Raw genomic sequence first — 9,644 nt, 5'->3', positions numbered from 1 at the left:
TTTTCATCAATTTCAAAGAAAGATCACTTTTTAAGTAATTTGAACTAAATAAGATATAATAGGAAGATTGAAACGTAATGGTATTACAACTAAAACTATCCTACCAAGCAAGACTCCACACATTAAAGAACAAAAGATTACCAGTACAAATGGTATTACATGCTCTTTACTTGGATCAACTTAAGATCTGAAGTGGAATGCTCCATGAAACCCAACAACTCCATGCATTCCTACTGCTACTGCTGCTAATGTTTCCAATAAGGAAACATGAACATTGCACACATATGTGTCTCTTATCAGAAAAAACAAAGCGCTGAGATCTGAGTTAATGAAAATGAAATTATTCATCAATGATATTCAGAAAAAAAAATAACACTCCAGGTACTTCTGCTATTACTACTAAAATTGGGAAAAGACATAGAATCTTTTCATTTGTGTCTAAGAGTTTGGCTAAATATCAAGTGTCAATCCAATGAGATACCGCCCAACTTATATAATATGACAATTATCAAACAACAAAAAAAATGATAAGTGCCTACAATTGAAATTAATCATTCATCAATAGTATTAACTTGATTATCCAATGGCTTTTGCAAGCTCAACCATGTCAAGCCCTCACTTTATCCTCAAAAGATTTCTTGAATGATTACCAGCATTTCTCACACGATCCTCTTTCATATCTTTATTCAATAAAGCTTGTAAAAGTCCCAGTGCATTTTGAAACAGATCTATTATCACAAATTTAATATCAGAAAAAAGGTTGGAGTTATGACATTTATTGAAATACCAAATAAAGGAAAATTCTAAAATAAAAATCAGCAAAAAGGACCAACCTTAGCAACATAATCCATCTCAACGAACTTGAAGCCAATACCCAAGCAATCAAAGAGAGGTGAGACGAGAGAGCAAGCATGAGAGAAAAGCCTAACTTTCAAATCCGGTGTTTGGGATTACAGCAACATCCAATTCTTTGAAAGCCATTAAGAATCGTGGTAGAAATGAAAAGGAAAGAGAGAGGGGCACAAGAAATGAAGGGAATCGACCGTGGTTAGGGTTTTAGACAAATATACCGTATCACAAAATTTTCCAATTTTTTCAACCTTTTCCATTCCCGCTTCATCAGCCCGCTCATTTTTTTAGGATTTTAGTAGTTCTATGTGGAGAAACTAAAATTTCCTATTAATATATATCACTTATGTGGCAAAACTCCAAATTCCCCATTAATATATATATATATATATTTTTGTGGAGGAAATAAAAATTTGCCATTAAAGTACTATTTTATGTGGAGAAATACTATCTCCCCACTATTATGTTACTAATTATGGTGAATTTTTGTTGAGCCACTAATACACTATTTTCAGTGGGGAACTTTAATTCCCCACTAATGTTTCGCCACTATAGATCCAATTTGTTGTAGTGTGAGTACTCAGTTTTAAGTACTCAGTGGTAGAGAAATCTAGGTGTTCGGTTATAGCACTTAGTAGGAGTTGAGTAGACGAATAGAGGACGGTACTCTTGCATATTCAACTGCCTTGTAAACGGTTTGTGCTCTACCTTTAAAGAGCTCAGTATTGGATTGAAAAAGCCCGGAGGGATTCTGGGGACTGGACGTAGGCGGAGAGGCCGAACCAGGATAAGTCGTGCTGAGTAATTTCTAACTCTCTCTCAATATATATCTATATGTGTTGCTTGCTATATTTACTCAATATATAAATTGTTTAAGCTGACACTGAGTAAATCAGAGTGCTGAGTTGGAAGCTGACCACAAAAGTGTCATTTCCCAACTCGCAAGTAAAACAGTTCTAGTCAGTATCCTACTAAAGCCGTCTTACGCCTCGCTCGGCCGTGCTGACCAAAACTGAGTTGTGAAACTCAAAGAATTAGATTAAGTTAGCATAATTAAAAAGAAAACGTTATATTAGTTCCTAACCCCCCCCCTTGGAACTAATCACACGGGACCAATAAGTGGTATCAGAGCCTAATAGATCACTACTCAAAGATATAACTATCTTGAGCTGATCCCGATAAATGGCTGAGAACAGCACTCGTTTCCTTCCAGGGAACCAAACAACATAGATACTCCCTAAAGGATTATCAATTAGTCGGCCTCCCCTATTCTTTGGATCTAATTATACATTCTGGAAGAATAGGATGAAGCACTTTATTCAAGCCACAAACATGAGTGCATGGCTTGCAATAGTTCAAGGCCCATATGTGCCTTATAAAACTGTTAACAATGAGAAAGCTGTTAAGAGTGAAACTGAGTGGTCAGAAGATGACCTTAAGAAATTACAAAATAACGCTTCGACTATCAATATGCTTCACTGTGCTCTAGATGATGCAGAGTATAATAAGATTTCAGGTTGCGAGTCAGCACATGAGATATGGAAGAAGCTGGAGGTGACCTATGAAGGCACGAGCAAGGTCAAGGAATCTAAGGTAAACCAGCACATGAGACTCTACGAGCTGTTCGAGATGAACGAAAACGAAGACATCTCGGAGATGAACTCAAGATTCACAAATATCATAAATGAACTCAAGAGGCTCGGGAAGAATTTCACCGAAGAGGAACAGGTGAAGAAAATCTTGAGAAGTCTACCCAAGAGCTGGCAAGCTAAGAAAACGGCTGTGGAGGAAGCCCAAGACTTGACCACGTATAAGTATGACGAGCTGATCGGATCTCTGCTGACTCGTGAGATCTCTATGAAAAAACTTCGAAGCAAAAGAAAAGTCAGAGGACAAGAAGCAGAAATCTCTTATCATGAAAGCTGACTCAACCGAAGCTGACTCATCAGATGATGAGGAGATGGCCATATTTACAAGAAAAATGAAGAAGCTGTTCAGAAAGAACGACAGGAACAACAAGAGGCCATACAAAAGAAGCGACAGGTACAAAGCTGAGTCCAGTGACAGCAGATACAAAAAGGACAGCTCAAAGCCTGTCACATGCTTCGAGTGCCATCAAACTTGGCACATCAAGTCAAGCTGCCCTAACTTAAAGAAAGAAAAGAAGGGAAGAAAAAAGGCAGTGGTGGCTACATGGAGTGACAGTGATGAGTCAACCTCATCAGAAGCTGACGCAAATGAAACATCAAATATATGCTTCATGGCCGATGACGCTGCTGACCAATGCAAATATGAGCATGCCGACCTCTCGGATGATACGGACCAAGAGGAACACTCCAATGAGGTAACATCTCTACTCTTGCTTAGAAATGAAATGGTTAACGCCCTGAGTGATCTATATACACTGACTAAAAAGTGTAACAAGAAAATAAAGGCACCCAGCAGGCGATGTGATGAGATAGAAGAGGTCAAACTTAGTGACCTTCGATATCTTCTCCAAGACAACTCAACTTTGCATGACAACATGGAAATCATGCACAAGTTTGTCTCGGAAGTCCAATCAGATTCAAAGAAACTGACAAAAGATGTCACAACTCTACAAAACCAAATAAAAGGTTCAACTAAAAATAAATCCCACGCTGAGTACATATGTACTGGTCAGCGTAGACAGTTCACTCAGTGTGACTGTTGTGGGAAAAGAGGACACACAATAGATGTGTGTTGGTATAATAAGCGGACTGTCCAATGCGACTTCTGCGGAAAGAAAGGTCATACCACTAAGGTATGTTGGCATGCTCAGCACAATGGTGCTGACCAAAGACAAAATCACCCTAAAAGGGTAACTCATTGTGACTTCTTTGGTAAACAAGGCCACACCATAAATATATGCCGTCACAAATTAAAATATGATATTGCACCTGTCTATGCTAACCAACGAGGACCCAAAAAGAATTGGGTACCTAAAGATGAATAGTTTACGAAGCAGGTGAACTTGAGATGCGTGGAGAAATCAAAACTGTGGTATATAGACAGCGCATGCTCGAGGCACATGACTGGTGATGAAACTCAGTTCATCACATTTGAGCTTAAACGAGGTGGAAACGTGAGCTTTAGAGACAATAAAAAGGGTAAGATAGTCGGTTCAGGTACTATCGGAGGTAACCCTACTATTAAGTCAATCTCCTTAGTTAAAGGTCTCAAATATAACCTACTGAGCGTAGCTCAGCTGTGTGACAGCGGTAGAAAGGTTGTGTTTGATGCCACTCAGTGTCGGATACTCGAGGGAAAAACAAACAATTTGATTTTAACTGCCCCTCGTGTTGACAATGTATACATGTTGAGTCTAGAAAAACAGTTTTCTAAAAATATATGCTTAGTGTCAAAGGAGGACAACTCCTGGCTATGGCATATGAGACTTGGTCATGTAAGCATGGACCTCTAATTAGCTAGAAAGCAACTAGTTGAGGGATTGCCCAAATTGAAATTTGAAAAAGATCAATTATGTAATGCTTGTCAGCAAAGTAAACAAACGAAAAAGTCTTTTCAAAGTAAAAACATTGTCTCAACCAAGAGACCATTGGAATTACTACATTTGGACCTTTTCGGACCTAACCAGCCACTCAGCTTGGGCGGTAAGAAATTTTCCTTAGTCATTGTAGACGATTTCTCTCGGTATACTTGGATCATCTTGCTGAGTAGCAAGGATGAAACATTTGAGATGTTCACAACATTGATTAAAAAGCTTGAAAATGATAAAGACCTAAGAGTAGCTCATGTTAGAAGTGACAATGGCGGAGAATTAAAAAACCAACAGTTTGACGAATTCTGTGAAGTCAGTGGTATTGACCATAATTTCTCTGCTCCTGGAACACCTCAACAAAATGGGGTTGTTGAAAGGAAGAACAGAATGATTGTCGAAATTGCTAGGACAATGCTGAGCGAAAATAGGCTTCCAAAGTATTTCTAGGGTGAAGTTGTCCACACAGCATGCTATATACTCAATAGGGCTTTAGTTAGACCTATTCTTAAGAAAACCCCATATGAACTTTGGAAAGGACGGAAGCCCAATATTGGCTACTTTCGTGCCTTTGGGTGTAAATGCTTTATACTCAACATAAAAGATAACCTTGCTAAATTTGATGCTAAAGCTGACGAAGCAATCTTTCTCGGGTACTCGACTAACAGTAAAGCATATAGGGTGTATAACAAACGAACTCAAGTTGTAGAAGAGTCTATCCATATCGAGTTTGATGAAACTGGCCCTGCAGGAAAGACAACTCAGTCCGCTGAAGATGAACCAAGCTCAGCTTCCGCTGATCAAAATGGAGCCTCTGAGTCATCAGTACAAGGGCTGACCAAAGGTAAGCATGAAACCGAAATTACCTTTGCTGACCAAACTACTCCTGCAGATATTGTAGAAACACTTATTCCAGACAACTCAACATTACCCAAAGAAATCAAAATTCCAAGAGGACATTCGGAGAAGTCCATTCTTGATGCTGCTGACAACAAGCTGATGACGAGAGATCAGCTTAGAAAGTATCTCACCAATGTTGCATTCGTCTCAATTCATGAGCCAAAGAGTTTCGCTGATGCTGAGCATGACGAACACTGGATCAATACTATGCAAGAGGAGTTTGATCAGTTCAAAAGAAATGAGGTATGGGATTTAGTACCAAAACCAATGAACCAAAAGACCATAGGAACTAAGTGGGTCTTTAGGAATAAACTAGATGAGCAAGGCAACGTAGTCAGAAACAAAGCCCGGCTTGTAGCCCAAGGCTATAGTCAGCAAGAGGGCATTGACTACGGTGAAACCTTTGCACCCGTAGCTAGGTTAGAGGCTATACGTATTTTATGTGCTTATGCTAGTTACATGAATTTCAAACTATATCAAATGGATGTCAAGAGTGCATTTCTTAATGGCTTTATAAACGAAGAGGTATATGTTAGTCAGCCTCCAGGGTTTGAAGATCCAAAACTTCCAAACCACGTTTATAAACTCAAAAAGGCCTTATATGGCCTAAAGCAAGCTCCAAGAGCTTGGTATGAGAGGTTGACCAGTTTCCTGCTGACTAGGAGCTATGTCAGAGGTAAAGCTGACACAACCCTGTTCATTAAGAAAAAGGGTAAAAACCCCCTGCTAGCACAAATTTACGTAGATGATATAATCTTTGGTGCTACTGATGAATCTATGTGCAAAGAATTTAGTAAACAGATGCAAACTGAGTTCGAGATGTCTATGATGGCGAACTCAACTTCTTCATTGGACTTCAAATCAAGCAAGGGAAGAATGGCATCTTTATTAGTCAGTCTAAGTACGCCAAAGAAATGTTAAAGAAGTTTGATATGGAAGAATGTAAGCCCATATCAACCCCAATGGGTACTGATACTGTCCTTTGTCCTTACGAGAAAGGTAAGTCAGTAGACAGCAAGTTATATCGAGGTATGATTGGCTCTCTACTCTATCTTACTGCTAGTAGACCTGATATTCAGTACTCAGTATGCTAGTGCGCTAGATATCAAGCTGACCCCAGAGAATCACACCTTATAGCTGTAAAAAGAATTTTCAGATATTTGCAGAGCTCAGTTAATGGAGGTTCGTGGTATCCTAACTCAAATGACTTCACACTCATTGGATACACAGATGCTGACTATGGACGGGACAAGCTAGAGCGTAAGAGCACTTCTGGAGGATGTCACTTCTTTGGAAGCTGTCTAGTGTCTTGGTTCAGCAAGAAGTAGTCATCAGTTGCCCTATCTACAACTGAAGCTGAGTACATTGCTGCTGGAAGCTGTGTGGCCCAAGTCCTATGGATTAAGCAACAACTTGAGGATTACGGAGTTAAAACAGAAACAATTGAAGTCAAATGCGATAACAAGAGCGCTATTGACCTTTCTAAGAATCCAATCCAACATAGCAGGATGAAGCATGTCAGCATAAGGCATCACTTCATCAGAGATCATGTACTCAAATGTGAGATCAAGCTGACCTACGTACCAACAGATGAACAACTTGCGGATATCTTCACTAAGCCTTTGGCTCGTGAGCAATTCAACATACTCAGGGAAGCTATTGGTATGTGTAATCCCATTCAATAAATTCTTGATCAATATTGACTGATTATACTATATGCCGAGTAGCTATTGCATGCTAAGTAACTTACTCAAACTGAGCTAATATGAATATCATAAAATCACTTTATGCTGATTAGACATACATGCTAAGTGATTACTATAGGCTGAGTTACTTTGTATGAAAATTTCTTCTACGTAAAACTGAGCACGTAGTATCTCAAACGTTTGGAATTCTAAATGTCGAGTAACATTCACTTGGACATTAAATAGCACACACGCATTAAATAGCCACATAGGATGACTTAAGCACAATAATTAGAAAACAACTGCGCCGAACGTGTCATAAATGCCAGATTATTGTCGTTTGATTATCTCGAGGTAAAACGGTTGCTCCAACGTTCCAGATCAACTCGACCCTCTATAAATAGTGGACGAATTCCCACTCACATCTCTTTACACTTTGAAATCTCTGGCAAATTGATTTCTATCTAAATCCCTAATCTTCAAATACTCTCAAAGAATCCCTAAAAATCATGTCGGATTCCCAAAACATCTCTAGAGCTGATTATGACGGCAATCACTTCGATGAAAACTCTCCATCTCATGCTCAGCAGGAATACGTCGAAACTCCCACCAAGTCTCAAGGACAAGGTCAACATGACCAAACTCCGAGCAAGAGCCCCCAAGCTGACCTCGCAACCTCTTCGAACAGGAAGAAAAAGAAGGAAAAGAAAGAACCAGAAAGAACCTATTCCCCAGTTTTCAGCAGCGTTAGGGGATGGAAAATTGATCGCTCCCGCTCGTTCTCTAAAGGGTTTGTCGAAGCTGAAAAGCCCTTCTGCGAATGGATCTCTAAGAATGGTTGGACTGGGTTGTTCTCTATCCGTGAAGCCACCTATCCTGAGTTAGTAAGGGAATTCTATGCCAACTTGCGAGCTGCTGATGATGACAGTGACTACATGGTCACTGAGGTCAAGGGTAAGAGGATCTTTGTTAACCCTCCTTATCTCGCTACACTGCTAAATCTAAAGAATGAAGGAGCCGAACTCAGAACCACAAACGATTCCTGTAAAATCGACTACCCCGTTGAATTTTGTAAACTGAAGGAGCACAAGGGAGAAATAGCCAGTACGTGTATGGGTCAAAATCAAAAGATGGCTCACTACATTCTGACCAACTTCATCTAACCCAAGATCAATGCTCAATCCTCTGCATCTAACTTCGAGTAGTGCTTCATATGGCACATGCTGACCTACCAGCCACTCAACATGTTTGTATTCCTTATCGGCGGATTTAAGCGGAGCACAGGGACACCCAGGTTGGGGTCCCTTATTACAAAGATCCTTCAAGATCACCAAGTGAGCTTAGCAGAAGAAATTCAAGTTTGGGGTATGGAGATTTCTGCAGGTATTCTATTCGGCTTGGCTTATGACCAACCAATTGTACCAAGGAAAGGAAAAGGAGTGGCGGTTGAAGAAGCATAAGCTATGCCGACCAAGAAGGGAAAGAAGGTTGTGGAGCAACCTCGTACTGACCGCACCAGGCAAGATAAAAAGCAGAAAAATGACCAAGCCGCTAAAGACATCAATACTGCCCCGAAGAAAATTCAGATTGTATCTAGCGTGCAGAAGGCTGCTGCTGAGCAAGCCAAGTCAGCAGGAAAAAGTCCAGTTGAGCCTGAGGAAGTCGAAAGTGAGGAAATTCCAGAAACACCTCTGAGGAAGAAGAAGAAAGTGTCTGTTCTAACCCCGATCGATGCCCTGCCTCTTGATTGTGTAATCTCTGGAGATTCACACTTTGTGAGAAGTCAAGAGATTGATCTTGAGAAAACACCCTCTGAACATGAAGAAGAATTGGGAGATTTTGGAGGACAGTTTGAAGCTGTGCGAACAACCAATGTTGATGATGAGCAAGATAAGGATGCTGCTGGGCAAACTAAGTCAGTTGATGCTGAGCCAACTGAACTACAAGCTGACCAAACAGTAAGAGTTCAAACTGTGAGAAGCCTTAATGCTGCCCTAGAGCTCAATTTGACATCTGAATCTCTTGACTCAATTGCTGCTGACCCCTCACCTCCAGTCAGAACGGTCAATTCTGAAAAGCGTTTTAAACGCAAAGCTTACAAGTTCAACTCCCTAGACCTATTGGCTGATTCTCCACTTAGAGAACCAATTACTGACCTAACTGGACTTCAGTACGAATTCTTCTCCTCCGTCATAGATCCAACTCCGGATTAATTCACACAAAAGCAAGCCTCTGTTACTCATACTGAGAAACAAGCCAAGACTCCTGAAAATCCAATTTCTACCGAGCAAGAGCTCGAAGTTCAAGCTGCTCCAGAAGGTGAGCAAGTAAAGGAAAATCCTGTCCATGTAAGTTCTGAAGTAAGTCCTCCTGCACCAACTCAACTTCAGAATGATACTGAGCAGGTCAACATCTCTGTCGATCCACCTCCTCCTAACCCAATCTCGCAGAATGTTGAACAGTCAATTCCTGGTGCTGACTTAAATAAAAGTCCATCTGTTGACCACGCTGGCCCATCTGGTTCTGGTAAACAACCTCCTCGTCCACCATCTGGTACTATTCCAATTCCTGCCACTGAGCATCATCCTGATGAAACTTATGTATACCTGAATGCAACTGAGTTTGGGTGCAAAATCATTGACTCAGCTCAATTCCTACTCCAGGATATTAACCAATCTCATGCCGATGCTGCT

General features: G+C 40.4%; 1 long non-coding RNA gene across 1 annotated transcript; it reads right to left on the bottom strand.

The window, feature by feature from the left end:
• Positions 1-356: 356 nt before the first annotated feature.
• Positions 357-1,122, bottom strand: LOC136210761 (uncharacterized). Its single transcript, XR_010678191.1, has 2 exons — positions 834-1,122; positions 357-728 (listed from the first exon to the last, which is right to left on the bottom strand). It is a non-coding gene; the product is annotated as an uncharacterized lncRNA (long non-coding RNA).
• Positions 1,123-9,644: the final 8,522 nt, after the last annotated feature.

The sequence above is a fragment of the Euphorbia lathyris genome, chromosome 1, assembly GCF_963576675.1.
Source record: "Euphorbia lathyris chromosome 1, ddEupLath1.1, whole genome shotgun sequence".
Classification (NCBI taxonomy): domain Eukaryota; kingdom Viridiplantae; phylum Streptophyta; class Magnoliopsida; order Malpighiales; family Euphorbiaceae; genus Euphorbia; species Euphorbia lathyris.
This window is presented reverse-complemented; position numbering and strand designations above follow the sequence as displayed.